Source organism: Schistocerca serialis, chromosome 9 (assembly GCF_023864345.2).
Source record: "Schistocerca serialis cubense isolate TAMUIC-IGC-003099 chromosome 9, iqSchSeri2.2, whole genome shotgun sequence".
NCBI classification, from domain to species: Eukaryota; Metazoa; Arthropoda; class Insecta; order Orthoptera; family Acrididae; genus Schistocerca; species Schistocerca serialis.
In genome coordinates, this window is record NC_064646.1 from 124,580,611 (window position 1) to 124,603,421 (window position 22,811).

A 22,811-nucleotide genomic window follows, 5' to 3' on the forward strand; every position below is an offset into this window, starting at 1 on the left:
ATGCTCTTCTATACTACAAACATCCAGAATCCATGCCTCCGCCTCGAAGAAAAAAGAACTGCACCAACTGATGAACGAAGAGCTAGATGCAAGCGAGGAGGAAGCAGGTTTAGCGAACTGGGTAACACAAGAAGAGATAAATATAGCACTAAAGAAAATGTCACCTGGTAAAGCAGCTGGCTGTGACGGCCTTCTTCCAGAATTCTTGAAGAACCTCGGGCCAATCTCTCTAATATCATAGATACCAGCCGGTTACCAAAGCAATGGAAAAACGCACAAGTCATAGCCATCCAGAAACCAGGGAAAACAGGAGAGAATGCTAAAGATTATAGACCGATATCTTTATTGTGCACCACTTACAAGCTGTTTGAACGAGTCATCCTAGGCAGAATAGAAAGTAAAATAGAAGCTGCTCTTCCCCCAGAGCAAGGCGGTTTTCGAAAAGGAAGAGATTGTTGCGACCAAGTTCTCGCCCTAACCACTTTCATTGAAAGAGGTTACCAAAACAAAAAGAAAACGGGCATGGTATTATTAGATCTCACCTCAGCATACGACACCGTATGGACAAAAGGGATACTGTATAAACTGTCAAAAGTCGTGAAATGCAAGAAGATCATAGATCTAGTCAGAAATATGTTGATAAACAGGAGATTCAAGGTATCTCTGAATGGGAAAACAAGCAGCTACAGGACACTACAAAATGGTCTCCCCCAAGGGTCTGTGCTGGCTCCATGCCTTTTCAATTTATACATAGCGGACATCCCAAACCTGGAATCTCGTTCTTTTATGTATGCAGATGACATCGCTATCGCGGCTCACGCCAACACTTTCGAAGAACTGGAAGAAATTTTTATACAGGGATCTGGAACGACTACAACAATATTATGACAACTGGCACCTCAAAGTAAATCCGACTAAATCCGTGGCATCAATAATGCACTTGTGTAACAAAGATGCAAATCGTGAGCTAAAAGTGCAAATAAAAGGTAAATTGTTGAAAAACGATAGAACGCCAAAATATCTGGGTGTTAAGCTAGATCGCACTCTCACATATAAGAGCCACCTGTACGAAGTCGCCCAAAAAATGAAAACAAGAAACAACATCATAATGAAACTGGCAGGAACAACCTGGGGATGTTCCACTGAAACTCTACGCACATCAGCACTGGCACTTCTGTATAGTGTAGCGGAATATTGCGCACCCGTCTGGGCCCGCAGTAGGCATGTCAGATATATTGATGTGCAACTTAACGAGACAATGAGGCTCATAACAGGAACAGTAAGACCCACCCCGAAACCTTGGCTGCCCGTCCTTGCCAATATCGAACCACCCTCGATTAGACGTGAAAGAGCAATCCAGAGGTACAAAGAAAAGTTCAGGGACCTACCTCCTCCCCCTGACAGATTGGTGTCAAGAAATCCCTTCTGGAAAGAACTCAAACAACAGATTGATATCGATAACCTGTGGAAACAGCAATGGCAGGAAAGCAAAGTGAATAACAGTTTCCTTATTGAGGACCCATCTCAACGAGTTCCAGGCTTCCAACTCCAACGTAGAGTGTGGGTAAAACTAAATCGTCTGCGGACAGGTGTTGGTCGGTGCGGATATTTGTTGAAAAAGTGGGGTTTCTCCCAGGACCCCAATTGTGAGTGCGGAGAGAGTCAAACCATGCAGCATATAGTTGAGTGCGACGTACACGGACTTAAGGGAGGAAATCTGATGGACATACATGTGATAAGTGACCAAGCACTTTTGTGGCTGGAAACCCTGAAAATTCTATTGTAAATCATTGTTAATGTTAATTTAAATTTTTATGTTGATGTTTGTAAGTGTATCACGCTTTGCCTGTAGCTGAACGAGAAATAAAATTCTGTCCAATGTGAAAGTCACGGCGTGTACAAAACTGTTTTTGCTGTCTTCTCCGGCGCTCTGCAGCACGTTTGATGTTGTTGAGCGCAATGTCAATTATTTCATGGTGACGTAGTCGACGAGATGTAGGAAGAGATACTAATTCTTTAATTTTGTTAGGTGGTTCAACATTTTTCAATATAACAGTCGGAGATAGCATAGTAGATTCATTTGGTATGGAGTTAATTACATCCTGGAATGAGAGTATGTGTATGTCCCAGTCAATATGTTTTTTATGGCAGTATATTCTACATAGTTCACCAATTTCTTTCATCAGTCGTTCAGAAGGGTTCGAAGAAGCGTGGTACCTGGATATATAGATCGGAGAAATGTTTCTAGCTCGTAACATACGTGTCCACATCGCAGATCGAAACTGTGGTCCACTGTCGCAAATTACTTTCAATACATGCCCTACATGAAACATAAAATGTTTTACAAATGCATTCCAAATAGATTTAACAGTAGCTTTGCGTAACGCAGTGAAAGTAACAAATTTCAAAGTGAGTTCAACAGCGACAAAGATGTAACAACAACCTCTATTAGATCTGGGAATCGGACCAAAAATGTCTACAGCGGCCATGTGTCTCAATTTAACAGTTACAATGGGATGTAACGGAGGAATATGTGAAGTCGTGTCTGATTTAGCTTTCTGGCAGATTTTACATGACGCTAAAATTTGCTTGGCAGAAGTTGGTTGCGATGTCTAGCTGATTGTTGCTGAGAGAACAGGATAGTGCGTCTGCTACAACATTTTGTGTACCGGGAATGTGAACAATTGTAAAATTAAATTCCTATAAATAAAGTTTCCATCTGCTTAATCTGTCATGTATAAATTTTGCGGAAAGTGGAAACTGTATAGCTCTATGATCTGTGTAAACGGTCGTATGTCTTCCATAAACAAAATGCCTAAATCTCGTAAATGCCCATACAACACATAATGTTTCAAGTTCTGTGACAGAATAATTGCGTTCAGTAGGTGACAGAATGCGACTTGCAAAGGCGATGTTTTTAACTACTGTAGTACCGTCTTCTTCAATTTCCTGAAAAATGTGTACGCCTAAAGCTGTGTTAGAACTGTCGGTGGCAATGAAAAAATTTCTGGTAGGATCTTGGTGTGATAAAAGTGGTGCGTTCAACAAAGCTTGTTTCAGCTTTACAAATTCAGAATTTGCTTGGCTATCCCAGGACCAAATAGCGTTTTTACCCGTCAATTGGCATAATCTAGGGGTGTCTAAAGCAGAGTAATGAATAAATTTACGGAAAAGTTAATTAATCCCAGAAAGCTGTGTAGTTGTTTCTTCGTCGTAGGAACAGTAATGTCACGTAAAGCTTGAAGTTTTTCCGGGTCAGGCGCAATGCCTTCTGCTGAAATAACATGTCCAAGAAATTTTATGGAAGTTTTGCCAAAGTGCGATTTGTTAAGATTAACTGTCAGTCCTTGTGCACGAAAAGTTTGCAACAGTTGTTCAAGAATCAGATTGTGTTCAGACCAGTTAGCTTCTGCGATAAGGATGTCGTCTACATATGTTGTGATTCTGTCTTTAAGTTCTGTCGGAAGTATACTATTCAAACCGCGAATAAATGCAGCTGAAGAAATTGTTAGACCGAACGGTAATTTGCAAAATTGATAACAATCACCAAAACAGAGAAATGCTGTGTACTTTCTGCAGTTCGGATGGAGCGGAATTTGCCAAAATCCCGATTTCAAATCTAATGTGGAATAAACAGCAGTACCATGAAATTTCTGTAGAAGTTCTTCTAGTGTTTGCGGGCGATCTGTTTCATTAATAATAATGTCATTGATGTGACGCGAATCAAGTACGAGTCGAAGTGTACCATCCTTTTTCTTAACAATATGGAGCGGGTTTATGTACGGACGAACTGCCGGTTCAACAATACCTTGGTCAAGCATAGCTTGCAATTCTTTCTTAACTTGTTCTCTGTGAATATATGGAATGGGATAATGTTTGGCTTTAAATGTGTCATGCTGTTTAACTTGAAATTCATACATAAAACCAGACATAGTACCAGGGATATTGTCAAAAACTGGAGCTTGCTGTAAAAGAATTTTGCGTAGTTGCGTACGTTCGTTGTCTGTATTTGCACTGCTTTGTTTTACTTTATCATTTGCTTAACGTCATAGTCGGCTTCGTCTGGTGTATTATAGTTGTGTACGTACGTATCTGTGAACAATGTGGAATGACAGTCCGTATTACGCGATGTAGAAAAGACCTGTGTTCCGTTAATTGCCTGTTCATCTGCAGATAAAGCGTGCTGAAATTCTAATGCCAGTTGTACATTCTCATCCTTTAACATTAAATAGGAATTTTGAAAGTCAGTAACTGCGTCGTGTTGTAGCAAAAAACTCGTACCTAAAATAACGTCTGTTGTCAGTAAGGGAACAATCCAAAAATTTGAGTGAAACGTATGACCTGCAATACAAAACGATAAGTGTGTCTGTAATTTTACTTCTACTCCTTTACTAGATACTGCTTCTTTTACTTTAGTTCTGCCTAATGGTAACGTAGGATAAATATTCTCTTTGTTACATTCATTGAAAGTTTCTTCATTTATGACTGACATAGGTGATCCAGAATCGATTATTGCTGAAAATTTGGATGATCCAATCTTTACTTCAATGACAGGGTGGGAAATGGTTTTTTTGTATAACTGGTTTTTCCTGCAAAAGAGTGTCTCGTATGTCGTCAAAAGTAATAACATTTTCGTGAACAAGAGTCTGTGTATCAAAAGTATTGCTTACGTTGCTGGAAGATTCATTCTGCACTGTATCTAGTCAAATTCTTTCTGACGTACTGTTATTTGCGGGAGGATGCTGTGGCATTTCAACTGTTTGTACTGTTCTGTCTGTTATTTCTTCGTGACATATTACGTTCGGGATGATACCGACTGTCTGGTTCATTCATGATAGTCTGTTGTTGCGGATGATTCTGCTGCTGGTAAGACCGACTGTTATTAAACGTACGCTGAAAACTGTGCTCTTTACTTTTACGTCTGTCATAATAATCGTTGCTATACGGCGCATTGCGATATGAGTTGAAATGGTGTGTTTTCTGTACGTAGTGATTTCCTTGTTGCTGTGGATTACTATTTGGTGGAGCCGACGCTATACGTGTAGGCGGCGAAACATTAAAGCTTGGTTGACCTTCCTGACTACATTGTTGGTTAGGTATGTTAACCGGCTGGTTTTGATGCTGTTGTGGGGAAAAGCCTCTACTGTTGCCCAAATGTGTTTCCTGTTGCTGATAATTTTGATGATACTGATAATTAAAATTTTGTCTGTTATTAAAATTCTGGTGGTTGTCATTCCTGGACCGTCTATCACCTTTGCTATTATAATAGCGTGGCTGATCGTAATTTCCGTATGCTTGTTTGCCTTGGTTATGATGTGAAAAAATTTTTGTTAATGAAGGAATAGTCTGATTGCTGAACTTCCAAAAGGTGTAACAGATCTCTCAATGCCGAAATATTTTCCTTCTGCTGACCTGTTAAAAGTGATACTCTTAACAATCGTGGTAATTTAGAAATACATAATTGGATAAGTGCTGATTCACTGTATGGCTCACCTAAGTATTGGTTTTGTTGCACCATGTGTTCAAAAAATTGCGTGACAGTGAGAAAATTTGAGTTCTCATAATTTGGTAAGCTAATTAATTGATCCTTGATTCCGCGCTGTGTCGTCTTCGACCAATACGCTGACAGAAAAGCATTCTGAAATTCTTCTACCGAGTAGCATTGTCTCGCGATCGGTCTCATACGAGTTGCCGGTTCGCCTTCCAAAAAACTGCAAATAAATTCAAGTTTGTGTGTTACGGGCCAAGTTGGTGGAAAAGCAAAACTAAAATCTTGTATCCAGTCCAAAGGGTGAATCTGTGTTCTATCATTTTTAAATACCTTAAATTTCCTAATGGATAGAAAGTGCTTGTAATCAAAATTATCTTCTCTGTATGTCTGAACAGGTTCAGGATTGAATGATAATCTGTTTGTCTGTGACTGTTCGGAATCTAAGTCACATACTCTCTGTAAATGACCTAAATTATACTGGCTGTGTGAGTGTGAGAAATGTTTTGAATGTGGCGTATGCTGTGCCGTGTTAGAGGCTGAAACATTTTTCATCTCTGTCACTTCTTGCTGTAAAGATGACAATTTTCTACGTAATGTATTATTGGATGAACGTATCTCACTGATTGTCTGCTGTAAGTTTTGGAATTGGGGTGTTTGATTGAACGAAATTGCTGACGTATCGTCTGATTTAGTGTCGTTGTTATACGAGTGGCCAATTCATCAAATTTTTCAGTCAATGCTTTAACCTGATTATCATTTTTAGTGTCACAAGCATTAATTTGTTTTTTGATTTTACGTGTGGTTTTGTTTAATTTCTTAACGTCTGCTTTGATGGCATTGGGGTCCTGTATTAATTCTAATTGTTCAAGTCTGATGGTCACTGTCTGAAAGTCTACTGTGTGTGTGTGTCTGTTTTTGTTTTAAGATCGGAGATTTCATCATGCAATTCGGTGTTCAGCTGTTTGATTTCATCTGATACTGTAGCAACATTGTTGTCTACGTATGTTTTTGCCTTCGTAAACATTTGACGCTTATCTTCCCGTCTCTGTGCAGTAATTGTTTCCATAACTTGTTTCTTTACTTTGTTCTGTTCCTGTATAAATCTACGGTAACGCGTTTCACGGCTTTGTATGTGGTGATTAAAACGTTCGTCAATTTGGCTGTTTTGTTGTTCAAATTTCGTGTCTACTTTCGCATCCAGTGTGCGTGAAAGTTCTGATGACATTAATTTAAACTCGTCGTGTAACTGTGTTGCGTTTACAGAACATTGTTTAGCGACTGCACTAATTTCATCTCTAAGTAATTTGGTTGTGGCTGCATGTGTATTACTTAATTCTTGTACCCCAGACCTAATTTCTTCACTACTGTTCCTAGCACAAGCCTTAATTTCCTCACGTAATTGTTCTTTAGTATCATGACATTGCACGGCAACGGCTGTAATCTGTTCACTAAGCTGTTTGAAATTGTTGTCTTGTTTTTCATTCAACTGTTTGGAATTGTTGTCTAGTTTTTCATTAAGTTGTTTGGAATTGTTGTCTAGTTTTTCATTAAGTTGTTTGGAATTGTTGTCTTGTTTTTCATTCGACTGTTTGGAATTGTTGTCTAGTTTTTCATTAAGTTGTAGCAATACTGCCATAACTTGATCCAGTCAAAAGTAGCGACTCTATTTTCTATGATGTGTGATGGTGTATCTGCATGTGACACGTTTTGAATAACCATTTGGTCATTGTCTGATTCTCGAAAAGGTTCGCTAATCGGATGTGCACTGTTGGCCACTACATCGGAATCAAATAAATCTGACGTGTTTTGAGTATATTGGTCACCTTCGTTAGAAACAATTATGTGTTCGCTACGTAGATTTCGCAAATCAGGCGTGTCAAACTGGACAGCGTTCATTGTAACGGAACGTGCCGCGTCATCAATTGTTACATTTACTGTGGACATAATTGAATTTGTTTGTTCATCATTAGGATCAAAAAAATTACTAGTGATCGGCACGCACTGAGTATCTGTAATTAGAGGATTATCACTATTACACTGACTGTCGCTAGTATGATCGATCAAATTATTCGAGTCAGCTTTTTCACTCATTGCACATCGCGATGTACTGATAGCTGTTTTTCGCCGCATATTCACAAATCAAAGTTAAGCACAAAAAGAAACAAAGACAGAGCAAAAATGGAACAAATACAATTACAACAAAGAGCAATAACTTGCCGATGATCTGTGAAAGAAAGAGTGACAAATTAGTAAATGCATTGCGCCAGATGCAAACTACATTTAAGTAAATAAGAGCAGATATATAACTGACAACTTCTCAGAAATTCACAAAGAAAATACGATCTTGGCCGGTTGTCGACAAGTGTAACCTCCCCACAAAAAATAAAAAAATAATATAAATAATATTCACATTTAGTGTAATCTCAAAACAGAACAATTCCTAAACCTCTCAACAGTAAAAAAACATAATTATGTCGTTCACATTCAGTATAACCTACCAACAGGAAAATCGCGTAATCTATCAATAATAAAATGTGACTAATCTCTCAATAATAAAGAATGTGACTCACTTATAACCTTTCAATAATTGACTGTCAATTTAACCTGGTAAATTTTGGACGTCAGCAGTGCTGCGTCATGGCCCTGAAAGGTCGTACTGAATAAATTGAAAATTCTTACCTCAGTCTAGTCGCCAGATAACGCATATATATCTGCTCCTATATGAAATTAAACTTCTCTGGCACAGCTCAGTGCAATGCTGGCCGATAGATTTGTCATGTATAAAAGGAAACAACTGATTTTTCTTTACAATAATCGGGATGACCATGGATTGGAGAAATTAGTAAATTCTTTAAATTGCGATGAATGATTATCAAAAGTTAATTTTTTTTATAAGAAAGATTATTATCAAGAGATTTTTTTTTAAACATTTACATGGGACTTGAGATAACAATGCTACATATGCGCGAGGCTGCTTTTACTTATACTACAACGCTGAGGCTCCGACATCGCTGCACACGACCGGCCCAGCCAACACGATACATCAGACGACTGATCGCTAGAAACTACTTACTGCTACTGCTACACAGTTCCTACTGCTGACAACACTGCTCTCTTGTCTGAGATTCTCTTATACCTTGCATATCGCAGGCAGCGCGTGAGCAATACATCGAAATTACATCTGCTCGACTGCGCTTACAACAAATTCCTTAATCATGGACCTCTTACAGTGGGCTTCAGCAATTATTCTGATTACAAGTTTTTGAGCAATGAATACTTTTCTACTCAACGATGAATTACCCCAGAATATGATGCCATACGAAAGCAGTGAATGAAAGTAGGCATAGTAAGCTAATTTACTGAGATTCTTATCACCAAAATTTGCAATAACCCTAATAGCATACGTAGCTGAACTCAGACGTTTCAGCAGACCATCAATGTGTTGCTTCCAGTTTAACCTCTCATCAATGGACACACCTAAAATTTTTGAAAATTCTACCTTAGCTACAGACTTCTGTTCAAAGACTATATTTATTACTGGAGTTGTGCCATTTACTGTACGGAACTGTATATACTGTGTTTTATCAAAATTTAAAGAGAGTCCGTTTGCTGAGAACCACTTAATAATTTTGTGAAAAACATCATTTACAATTACATCACTTAGTTCTTGGTTTTTGGATGTTATTACTATACTTGTATCATCAGCAAAAAGGACTAACTTTGCATCTTCATCAATGTGGAATAGTAGGTCATTAATGTATATCAAGAACAGTAAAGGACCTAAGACCGAATCCTGTGGGACCCCATACTTGATAGCCCCCCAGTTTGAGGAATCAGCTGTTGTTTTAACATTACATGAACCACTTATTTCAACTTTCTGCATTCTTCCAGATAAGTATGAATTAAACCATTTGTGCGCTACCCCCCTCAAACCGTAATGATTTAGCTTATCTAAAAGAATTCCATGATTTACACAATCAAAGGCCTTTGAGAGATCACAAAAAATACCAATGGGTGATGTCCGGTTATTCAGAGCATTTAATATTTGATCAGTGAAAGCGTATATAGCATTTTCTGTTGGAAAGCCTTTCTGAAAACCAAATTAACATTTTGTTAGTACTTTATTTTTACAAATGTGGGAGGCTACTCTTGAATACATTACTTTCTCAAAAATTTTTGATAGAGCTGTCAGACACCACTGGCATCGCTGACAGTTCTCTCCCTGTGATACTGTGATCTGTCTCTTCACGACTATGGCCACCTGTTGAAGAGAAGTTATGTGCCTTCCCAACACATGACAACAAGAGCACCGTGATAACGTGCTAGCCATGATGCTAGCCACCGGGAAACACGGGCAATGCCCGGAGTGTATCTGGTCAGTAGCCTCCAGTGACGTAGCTGCTGCTGCATGTCCAACCCTGTCGCCATGGCGGCCGAGATTGCCAGATGTGGAGGCATCAGCAAGAACCGGTGTGGCTAGTATCCTTTTGCTCATACGGCTGCGGCTGCCGCGAAAGAAGACAGCCGTGTATCCGATACATGTGTATTCTTCCGGCGAGCGACATGTCTTCACCACTGCTCTCTACGCCGTTCCAGCAGTCACAGAAGACACACCTCTGGTTCTCTCTAGTCTGCCTGATATATTATACAGAATGTGGAATAGTTTTTCAAGGCAGGCTCTCCCAAGGATCTGCAAAATACAGATGGAATGTTATCTGCTCCAGAGGACTCGTCTCCACTTGCGTGTTTCAGAGTTCTGTCAAATTCTTCTCGCAGTATTTAATCCCGTATCTCATTTTCATTTACTTCCTCGTTTTTTTCTGTAATGTTGTTTTCAAGTTTGTTTCCATTTTATAGACCCTCTCAGCTTTCCTTGTCCTTGTTTATTACTGGCTTTTCACCCAAGCTTTTGATATTCGTATAGCTTCTTCTTGTCTCTCCTAAGGGCTCTTTTCATTATTCGCTGATCTGTCTCGCATAATTGCAAATGTTTCTAGAGTCTTGCATTTCTCGTCTAGTCATTCCTACTCTGGCAGTTTGTGATTTCTGTCAATCTCGTTAGACGACTGTAATCCCTTTCACATGCTTCATTCGCTGCGTTATTAAATTTTCTCGTTTCCTCAGTTAGAGATGGTGCCAAGTGCGTTATCCAATAATTTGTACTGGAACTTCCCTTTTTACTTATTTGATTTTTCACTGCCTCCAGAACTTTACGTAACAAAAGTACTCTTTCGCCTCATATTGCGTTATTTCAGTCAATCATTTCCCAGTGCTCCCGTTCAAACGATTTACAACCTCTGATTATTTGCACTTATCCAGGTCCCATTTTATTTCCCTACCTTTCTGCAGTTTCTTCAGTTTCAGTGTGGAGTTCATTACCAGTAAATTACGGTCACAGTTTACATCTGACTCTGAGAGTGTTTTGCAGTCTAAAATTTGATTTCAATATCTGTTTTTTTACAGCGTAATTTGTTTGAACCCTTCTCCATATCTCACCCACATACGCAACACCTCTTTACGATTTTTAAACCAAGTACTACCAGTGATTAAATTGTGCTTGGTTAAAAATTACGCCAGTTGACTTCAGCTTTCAATCCACGTTCTCAAATTATTCTTGCTCCTTATCCACTTCCTATTACTGTACTCCTCTCCTAAATTATAATTAAATTTCCTTGTATTTCCATATCCCAACTGATAGGAGGTAGGGTAGGGTTGTTTGGGGGAAGAGACCAACCACTGAGGTCATCGGTCTCATCGGATTGGGGAAGAACGGAGAAGGAAGTCGGCCGTGCCCTTTCATAGGAACCATACCGGCATTTGCCTGAAGCGATTTATGGAAATCACGGGGAACCTAAAACAGGATGGCTGGGCGCGGGATTGAACCGTCGTCCTCCCAAATGCGAGTCCAGTGTGCTAACCACTGCGCTATCTCGCTCGTTTAAAATTTCCTTCTCTTAGCAATTTGCATAACTTATTTTGTCTCATGATGTATTATTTCTATCTCTTCCTCATCTGCAGAGCTAGTGGGCATCTAAAATTGTGGTAATGTGGTGGACTTTGGCTTTATATGTATCTTTTTTACTATAATAAGTTCAAAATGATATTCAGTATTTTCTTGTTCATTATTAATCCTACTTCTGCAGCATACCTATTTGATTTTCTACTGATAAGCCCGTACTGTGCTCTCCAGAGGTCCTTTTTTTCCAGCCACCGCACTCATATCCACCACTTTATCTAACTTTAACCTATTCATCTCATATTCCGAATTCTCTAACCTACCTACATACCTACCTACCTACCTACCACATTATGGGTTCTACAGTTGCATGCTCTGACTCTTTGAACAACAGTTTTGTTTCTCTTGGCAGCAACAACTTCCTGAATAGTCCCCGCTCAGAGGTAAGAATGGAGGACTATATTAGCTCCAAAATATTTTACTCATGAGGATGACATCGCCATTAAGATACAGTGCCACATGCTGGCTGTAGCTTCCCCTTGCTGTTAGCCATTTGAGGTACACGGTCTTGTTGGCTGATATTATGAGGCCAGATCAGTCAATCACCGAGACCAGTGCCCCTGCATCTACTGAAGACTGCTGCTGCTATTCAAGAACTACACGTCTGTCTATCTTCTTCAGATATTTCCTTCCAATGAGATTGCACATATGGTAAGGCTATCTATATCTCAGTACTTTTCACTACAGTCAGAGTACAGCTCATCTAAGTCTCACTATGGTCTGTCCAAGTCAGGGTACTGTCCGTATAGTTCTCAGTTTGGTCTACCAAGGCCTGGACTGTCCGCCAAAGTCTCAGTACTGTCCGCCAAAGTCTCAGTACTGTCCGCCAAAGTCTCAGTACTGTCCGCCAAAGTCTCAGTACTGTCCGCCCAAGTCTCAGTACTGTCCGCCCAAGTCTCAGTACTGTCTGCCCAAGTCTCAGTACTGTCTGCCCAAGTCTCAGTACTGTCTGCCCAAGTCTCAGTACTGTCTGCCCAAGTCTCAGTACTGTCTGCCCAAGTCTCAGTACTGTCGACTAAAGTCTCAGTACTGTCGACTAAAGTCTCAGTACTGTCGACTAAAGTCTCAGTACTGTCGACTAAAGTCTCAGTACTGACAAAAGGTTTCATTTCTCTCCATCTAGGTCTCAGAGCTGCCCATCTGGGTCTCAGAGCTGTCCATCTGGGTCTCAGTATTTTCCATCTAGTTCCTAGAACTCCCTGTCTAAGTCCCACTGCTATCTGTCTGTCTCAGAGTACTGTCAACCTACATTTCAGTACTGTTCCTATGTCCCAGTTTTTCAATTTAAGTCTCAGAACTGTCCACCTGGGTATCAGCAAATTCCATCTAGTTCCCAGTACTGCCCATCTAAATCTCACTAATATCCATCTAGGCGAGAGTCCTACTCATCTTTATCATTACTGTCTGTCTTGCCCATCTAAGTTTCAATACTGTCCTCCTACATCTCAGTAATATCCATCAGGTTTCCAGTACTGTCCAAAGAGGTAAAAGATGTGTTTTATTCAGAGGAAGCTTAATTATGGGGATATGACTTGGCCATGTTTATATTTAAAAGAAAGGGTCGCAGGATTGCTCATTTCCTTTATTTTTGGATTCGTTTGCTACAGGTCCAATACCGAGTGAACCCTTCTACAATTTCTCTCATTGAACACAAAAACAGTCATATATTCTTTAAATTGTATAACGGATAACGCTAGTGTTCCTATGTAAACGTAAGCAATGATTCATGCGCCAAGGAAATAAAATTTAACAGCTGCTGTCGTGTACCTCTCCCAGAAATTTGGCTGAGAAACCTTTCTGAAATTTGTATTTTCTTTCGTTGAATGGTGATCGAATGGGGAGCTTAAGGACAGGCAGTATAGGGTGAGATCACACTAGAGATTATGCATAAAAAAGGTGGCTATATATTGCTATCTCTATATCTTGACAATTTCACAAAACGATTCAAATATTCCACAAAAATAACGTTAATTAAAATCGATCGCTTAACATACATGGGCGTAGCAAGAAGTGTTCTATCACTGGTGCATAAGGAGAAACAGCTCACAAGCAGACTAGAATATCGATTACGTGGGTTTCCAGAAAGTGAGTAATTCTTCATCACAATTCGTTTAATCTATCACACCTTGGAATCTACAGGAATTCCTACTCATACACAACACGATCAGAGACCAACAACGTCAGGAGCGGGTGGGTCACAGTTTAATAGTTAAACCCCAACTCTCTCAGAAAAAACTATGTTGAATTCAGTAAATTCCAACTCTTAAAAATTCCTATTTGCATTTAGGGCTTCGTTTCACTCGAAATCATTTGTACTATTGAAGGTAGTTATTCACTACTGGGGGCCTTTGACTTTCCTGCACATGATTGCACATTCATACAAAGAGATGGTCAATCGCGAATATGCATTACATTTCGTGAAGTCACCACACAAATGAGGATTCTTCTCTCCACAGACCTCTGAGTTTCTGAATGGAGATAATCAGTATTGGCATTGAACAGACTTGACTGCGCTTGGCAGCGTGCTCACACAAAGGACCGATTAAATACACAAAAGAAATACCTTTGAAACCACGATAAACAACATAAAACATATACAAACGTTACAGGTAAATAGTTGAAGGCGATTGAACTAATGTACTCTTAGGATCTTTCACAAGTTTACAGGATTTGTACAAAAACGCAAGAGTCTATCACTCGTGGACTATAAAACTAATTGAAATCAGAAATCTACGGAAAACTTCATTAGTCATTGATTTTTACTGCGTAAAATCATGTGCATTAATTACCAATTTAACAGAATACAAAGGCTATTAATGAACGTGTTGAAGACACATGATCACTCTTGACCAGAAAAAAGAGCACAGTTACGAATTCATTCATCGCACCTGGATTTTACTGAAATAATTGCGAAATCCCAACCAAACTATTCCCCACCACATGACTGAAATAAACGACCTTGTTTCCTAGTCGTATTTACCAATCAAACCTCAGAAAGAATCTTTGAGGCTGTCTCAAGTTCTGTGTCGAGGAACAAGCATACTTGCGGTTCAGAGGCGGGACCAAGAGATTCTGTAAAGTTGGCCTTGCTGCGGCGTCCAACGGTATTTTCATATTGGCGGGTGGGGGTAAGCTTTTGCTTCCCGAGTTTAGGCAACTGTACACACAAAATAGTGGTAAACTCTGAACAGACACTCGCATTCGGGAGGACGACGATTCAATCCCGCGTCCGGCCATCCTGATTTAGGTTTCCCGTGATTTCCCTAAATCGCTCCAGGCAAATCCCGGGATGGTTCCTTTCAGAGGGCACGGCCGACTTCCTTCCCCGTCCTTCCCTAATCCGATGAGACCGATGACCTCGCTGTCTGGTCTCCTTCCCCAAAACAACCAAACTCTGAGCAGACAGAAAGCTGCATTATTGATTATCTGTGATAGCACCCACGGAACGTTGATACAGCTTTGAAGATGGAATGAATCTCTCCAACAACCAGTGACTATAGTGCACACACGCGAATTTTAAACACTTAAACTATGCCAAAAATGTATCAAATCCCAAAATTTTTAAATTTTTGAATAACTTGCAATTTATTTGGGTAGCTAAACTGTTGCAGATGTAGTTTTTACACAAGTGATTAGCATGGGCCGTGCGGTTCTAGGCGCTGCAGTCTGGAACCGCGAGACCGCTACGGTCGCAGGTTCGAATCCTGCCTCGGGCATGGATGTGTGTGATGTCCTTAGGTTAGTTAGGTTTAACTAGCTCTAAGTTCTATGGGACTAATGACCTCAGCAATTAAGTCCCATAGTGCTCAGAGCCATTTGAACCATTTATTTTGATTAGCAGGGGAAAGAAAATAAAGGCAATGTACCAGTATGTTCTTGTGTTTAAGACGAGTTCCATCAATCTGGACTTTAATTTGCTGACATGACATATTTTATAACAATTCCTAAAGCTCAGCTCTCATAATAATTTTTCAATACTGTATATTTTGCTAACAATGAAACAGTTTCATTTTATTCCCTGTTGTTGCCACAAAAATGCAAATTGGCTACTGTATGACGGAAAAAAAATGGTTCAAATGGCTCTGAGCACTATGGGACTTAACTTCTGAGGTCATCAGTCCCCTAGAACTTAGAACTACTTAAACCTAACCAACCTAAGGACATCACACACATCCATGCCCGAGACAGGATTCGAACCTGCGACCGTAGCGGTCGCGCGGTTCCAGACTGTAGCGCCTAGAACGGCTCGGCCACCCCGGCCGGCGGTATGACGAAAACCAGCATTTTCCTAACACCAGGCAGTTCAGATAAAGGAAAAAGCAATGCATTCAAGCACTTCAGAGTAATTACTAGTTTTATTTAGACAGAACTGGGATGGAGTAAGAAACAGTTGTGGCTGTTGTTTTGCATACTGTGCTGTGAATTAGATTTCTTGATCAAAAACGAATGGATGCGCACTGAAATTATACAAATGACTGAGTTCTAACAATACTTCTCCGATGATAAACCTGAAATGACAAATAGTTATTGGGTGGTGTCCCAATTATATTAAACGTATTATGATATGCATTCGCATTCCTACAGAGGCTATATGGTTTATTAGTAGCACATGATAAGTTCTGGATTTCCTTCTTTGTGCGAGCAGTCATCTTAACTGCCTCAGCCATCTGAGCATGCCTCCAGGACCGACCCAAACTTCCAAGTGCTCTAGCGTCTACAGCTCGTAGTGCTCTCATCAACCATCCTTGGTCCTTTTAATTTCTTGTAAGCATCAACAGTAGACTGAATTGCTCTTTGCACCAGAAAAATACCTGAAAGGAACCTCAGTTTGAGGTCCTATTCCTTCAGGTACCCAAAATCAAATCATCATAAAAATCAATACACTGAGGCACAGTCCTATTCTTTTAGACACTGGCATATACAAAAAAAAAAAAAAATCAACTCTCTAGAACAAGTATAAGCACAGAATAATGTCTGTGCTTCTGCCCAATTCCTGTAAATGACAATGATCACATAATTAACTTCAAAACAATCTTTCAAACAAACATGAGCACCACCACAGTTTGAAGAAACTGTTATATAATATAAATAAGCATCATTGAAACAGAACCCATATCAGATCTAACTCCCAATTATTCTTTCTTTTAGACTTATCATGCCTCACAAAAATCACAGCGAGTCATTTTTGCTCTAATATCACATCAATATACATACAAATATCACAGATGCCCATCCTCTTTACGCAAATCTCACACAAAACACTTACAGTAAAAAATCCATTCTCATACAAAGGACTGAGGAAACAGCACAGAAAATTAAATATGAAATATACACTATCTCAGCTGGAGTAACCTCATGCTCACTAGGCACAGCATATGCACAGTTAAGTGTTTGCCCCTAATAGTTAAGATAGTAAACTCACCTCATATAAAATCCACATTCATCCTCATAGCATACACTCATGTCATACAGACCGAAGGACAACCAGATATAGATATTCACTTATTAACATACAAGGACAGAAACATCTCTTCAACCAGACAAATGAATAAACATACAAATCGACTAGAAAATTGAATGTATATAAGTCTTCGTATATGTCCAATCATGTTTACATATATCTTGTATCATGTACCAATTCATGACGATGTGTCACACCCCAAGATTCACTATTAAGAAAAAGCTCATCATCATGTATCATCTCACTATATACCACAATATTCACAAACATCCAATACCACATCAAAGTATTCATAAAAAGCACATGAGAGAGCAATTGTGGTAACTCAGCACAACGTATACAAAGAAGTAATTGCATAAAACATATAGAACAAATACTTCATGACTGAACAGAAATAAGAAAAATATACAACAGATACATGTGGAAAGCACACTCCTCAACTAATAATCATGTGGAAGATCCTTGCACACTCTCTCATCACATACTCCCAAGCTCTTGGAGAAAACTACATAACACATGACATACCTCATTAGCAGAAATAAATTTTAACATATTAAAAAATATGTGAAGGCATATTTTAGCCACTGGAGATGTAGGAGAAACTGAAGCTGTCTATTTATTCATAACTATACATAAACAAAAACACTAAATAATATACATTGAATACATGATCAGAAGTATAGTATCTTCACATTTCCTGATAGTGAGCCAAGCATTGGACTCAGCGCAAACATTACATTTATATCTCGATTTTCTGCCATTGGGTTCCACAGCTTTTACTTGTGATACCACATGACCTAAAACATGAAGCAGTACCTGTTGAAAACCTCTCACAGCAAAGTCAAACAATCCCACACATAAGAATTCCAGTTCTCCTGGTATCATCACAATAGTTCAATTCATACACTGCCTCTCATCCACCTGGCAATTTACGTTAGCGGCCAGGCAGGTAACCAGAACACTAACGGCCACAAGGCAGAAAATTCCGCTGTTGCACTTAACTATAGATAAATTAATTTAAGCAATTCCACCTGATGGTGGCTATCTCGAACACTTCACTCGTTGCTGCTCACAGGAAAACTTCCAGAACAGCAACGCCGGAAGCAACAAGGTAATGCTCTAAACCACTCAACCTTCACGTCCCGGGTCGGCGAGCGACGACGCTCGTACCGATCGGACAGCTCCACACAGACTCTGACACTGCGCATAGACCGCCAGCGGGCCCTGTCGACTACGCCGCACGGAGGTGTCCTCGGACCAACCGACCGACCAACAATCCATCAAAGGTCAGGCCCGGCTTATGTGATGCGTGGTGGCAACGGTCGGGCGGGCGATGTCCACGCAGGGCTCCCTGCTGCCGCAAGCCAGCGACTGGCTGGCCCGGGCTGCGCTCCAGACGCGCTGCAACTCCCTGGCAGGACCCACCTCACGACCGGAAGTGCGGCCGTGAACTCTCCTCCTCACACGCTCTGACTCACTCCACGACAGATGACAACCGGGAAGTAATAGCAGCCGAGCAAAGATCCTATCAGAGGGGGTATATCGATACGCGCCACTAGCGCCGATGACGGCAGGCAAAACAGCAACTCAGCAACGCCAGTAATTTAAATCAACGTGGTGAGATGGAAATACGTTAAAACAAGGCGTAAAATACCAAATGGTGGGACGGCGAGCCATGCAAGGCTCAATGTGAACAAATGAAACAAAGCCAAATTTGTATGTAGTGGAAAGGGCTCAACACATTTCGTTGGTGGGAAGCATAATGAATTTATGGAAGACACACTTTGAAGTCACGAAAGTTTCACCTTAAGCTGCGCGGTGCGAACCAAGAACTGCACGATCTTTGTAAATAATTAACAAACTCGAACTGGAAATATAGCTGTCTTGCATACAGTCAAACTGCGCCTTACCACACGGTCGTCCTGCGAGCGACCAAACATGCTGTCAGTCTACCGAACACGCCAAATTCGTCCGAACTAGTGTTTCCTCAAACACGCTGTCCATCGTTCGTCACGAGGTGGGCTGAGACCCGATTGCCCCGCGAACCAGAACCCACAGAGTACTTGCGAGGTGCCGGGGTGAAGAAGAGTTTGTACCTCTTTAATTCAGACGAATTTTGCATGAGAACGAGACATGCACTCGACCCCCTCCTTATCTACCAGCTAATTAATTATGAGCACAACGGTACCGGAAGGAAATGATGGTGGACCCTGCTAGTCGGTATAATAAGGAGTGCACACTCACAATAATTTAATAAAAATCGTAATCTATTCAAAAAAAGAGAATTTTATCATAATAAACAACAGGAATTTGGATTCTGCCTATATCTACGAAATGACATGCGGATTAAATATTACAATGAGATTGATATACACTCCTGGAAATGGAAAAAAGAACACATTGGCACCGGTGTGTCAGACCCACCATACTTGCTCCGGACACTGCGAGAGTGCTGTACAAGCAATGATCACACGCACGGCACAGCGGACACACCAGGAACCGCGGTGTTGGCCGTCGAATGGCGCTAGCTGCGCAGCATTTGTACACCGCCGCCGTCAGTGTCAGCCAGTTTGCCGTGGCATACGGAGCTCCATCGCAGTCTTTAACACTGGTAGCATGCCGCGACAGCGTGGACGTGAACCGTATGTGCAGTTGACGGACTTTGAGCAAGGGCGTATAGTGGGCATGCGGGAGGCCGGTTGGACGTACCGCCGAATTGCTCAACACGTGGGGCGTGAGGTCTCCACAGTACATCGATGTTGTCGCCAGTGGTCGGCGGAAGGTGCACGTGCCCGTCGACCTGGGACCGGACCGCAGCGACGCACGGATGCACAACAAGACCGTAGGATCCTACGCAGTGCCGTAGGGAACCGCACCGCCACTTCCCAGCAAATTAGGGACAATGTTGCTCCTGGGGTATCGGCGAGGACCATTCGCAACCGTCTCCATGAAGCTGGGCTACGGTCCCGCACACCGTTAGGCCGTCTTCCGCTCACGCCCCAACATCGTGCAGCCCGCCTCCAGCGGTGTCGCGACAGGCGTGAACGGAGGGACGAATGGAGACGTGTCGTCTTCAGCGATGAGAGTCGCTTCTGCCTTGGTGCCAATGATGGTCGTATGCGTGTTTGGCGCCGTGCAGGTGAGCGCCACAATCAGGACTGCATACGACCGAGGCACACAGGGCCAACACCCGGCATCATGGTGTGGGGAGCGATCTCCTACACTGGCCGTACACCACTGGTGATCGTCGAGGGGACACTGAATAGTGCACGGTACATCCAAACCGTCATCGAACCCATCGTTCTACCATTCCTAGACCGGCAAGGGAACTTGCTGTTCCAACAGGACAATGCACGTCCACATGTATCCCGTGCCACCCAACGTGCTCTAGAAGGTGTAAGTCAACTACCCTGGCCAGCAAGATCTCCGGATCTCTCTCCCATTGAGCATGTTTGGGACTGGATGAAGCGTCGTCTCACGCGGTCTGCACGTCCAGCACGAACGCTGGTCCAACTGAGGCGCCAGGTGGAAATGGCATGGCAAGCCGTTCCACAGGACTACATACAGCATCTCTACGATCGTCTCCATGGGAGAATAGCAGCCTGCATTGCTGCGAAAGGTGGATATACACTGTACTAGTGCCACCATTGTGCATGCTCTGTTGCCTGTGTCTATGTGCCTGTGGTTGTGTCAGTGTGATCATGTGATGTATCTGACCCCAGGAATGTGTCAATAAAGTTTCCCCTTCCTGGGACAATGAATTCACGGTGTTCTTATTTCAATTTCCAGGAGTGTATCATAACATAGATACACATGATTGTCAACACACACGGTAGGTTAAAGGATAGGGTATACTGTAACATTACGAGAATAACAGTTGGCTCGAGAACAAGATGCTCCTACTCTTTGTGATGCAATAGATTGATGATAATGACTGGAGGTCCTAATGAATGAAATATCAATATCCCGACTATATAGCAGTATCGCAATTAGTAGTGAGAGCTCAAATGGGATCACACGGAGAAACAAGAAAGGTGGACTTCTAGCAAAGCGAGCGCGCATGCTGCTGAGGGATTCAGTATAAAACTGATAAGGTCCTACAATGCCGGAGCCGCAAAATACTGTAGCAGTACTGAAATCTGCAGCACGTTGATGATGTAGGCGCCGACTTCTGCCGTGCAGCAACTCTTTGTCAACCCCTGGTCGCGAAGGCTGTCCGAGAATTCTTACGTTCTTCCGAAAACGAGCGACCAAGTCGCAAGACCGTCCGACTCCGACCAAGATCGGATCCCGAATCCCTTTGCCCGCGCAACGCAAGAGCGAAGCCAACATTGCTCTACTCCCTACTCTCCTCGAAAACTGCGAATCAGCATTCAGTTCTGACTCCAAAATTCCCCCACACTGTCTCAGAGCATCATTCACGCCAATAGTGACCGTTGCCTCCAATTTCGAGCAGGGCTTTATGACGTCTAGTCTCAGTTTAAGTTGACCAATCATGCCTCTGTTATTCAGCTGAGGGCAACCTGCCTAGACCACCGGCCACCAGGCGCCAGACACCCAGCAGGGCACAGTCCACAAGTATTCTCAGAATCAAGAGGACAATGAAGTCAGTCGGGGCCAGGAATCTTCGTTCCGGATACACATGCTGCAAAAAGTAATTAAAATTGTTATAAGTGGGGTCAAATTTGGCTGGTACACTCGAAGGTTACATGAACTAGACCAAAATTTTAGTTGGCATTATATACTACTGACCATTAAAATTGCTACACCAAGAAGAAATCCAAATGATACATGGGTATTCATTGGACAAACATATTATACTAGAACTGACATGTGATTACATTTTCACGCAATTTGGGTGGATAGATCCTGAGAAGTCAGTACCCAGAACAACCACCTCTGGCCGTAATAGCAGCTTTCATACGCCTGGGCATCGAATCAAACAGAGCTTGGATGGCGTATACAGGTACAGCTGCCCATGCAGCTTCAACACAATACCACAGTTCATCAAGAGTGGTGTATTGTGACGAGCCAGTTGCTCGGCCACCATTGAACAGACGTTTTCAATTGGTGAGACATCTGGAGAATGTGCTAGCCAGGGCAGCAGTCGAACATTTTCTGTGTCCAGAAAGGCCCGCACAGAACCTGCAACATGCGGTCATGCATTATCCTGCTGAAATGCAGTGTTTCACAGGGACTGAATGAAGGGTAGAGCCACGGGTCGTAACACATCTGAAATGTAACGTCCACTGTTCAGAGTGCCGTCAATGGGAACAAGAGGTGACCGAGTCGTGTAACCAATGGCACTCCATACCATCACGCCGGGTGATCCGCCAGTATGGCAATGACGAATACATGCTTCCAATGTGTGTTCCCCGCGATGTCGCCAAACACGGATGTGATCATCATGATGCTGTAAACAGAACCTGGATTCATCCGAAAGAATGACGTTTTGCTATTCGTGCACCGAGGTTCGTCGTTCGGTACACCATCACAGGCACTCCTGTCTGTGATGCAGCGTCAAGGGTAACTGCAGCCATGGTCTCCGAGCTAATAGTCCATGCTGCTGCAAACGTCGAACTGTTCGTGCAGATGGTTGTTGTCTCGCAAACGTTCCCATCTGTTGACTCAGGGATCGAGACGTGGCTGCACGATCCGTTACAGCCATGCAGATAAGATGCCTGTCATCTCGACTGCTAGTGATAAACCGCAATCGCGATAGGCTACAATCCGACCTTTATCAAAGTCGGAAACGTCATGGTACGCATTTCTCCTTACACGAAGCATCACAACAACGTTTCACCAGGCAGCGCCGGTCGACTGTCGTTTGTGTATGAGTAATC

General features: G+C 41.9%; 1 protein-coding gene across 1 annotated transcript in view; it reads left to right on the forward strand.

Annotated features, from left to right (window-relative positions):
- The window catches only part of LOC126418581 (UDP-glycosyltransferase UGT5-like), an 82,292-nt gene that overhangs the window by 13,925 nt on the left and 45,556 nt on the right, over positions 1–22,811 (forward strand). The window lies entirely within an intron of this gene.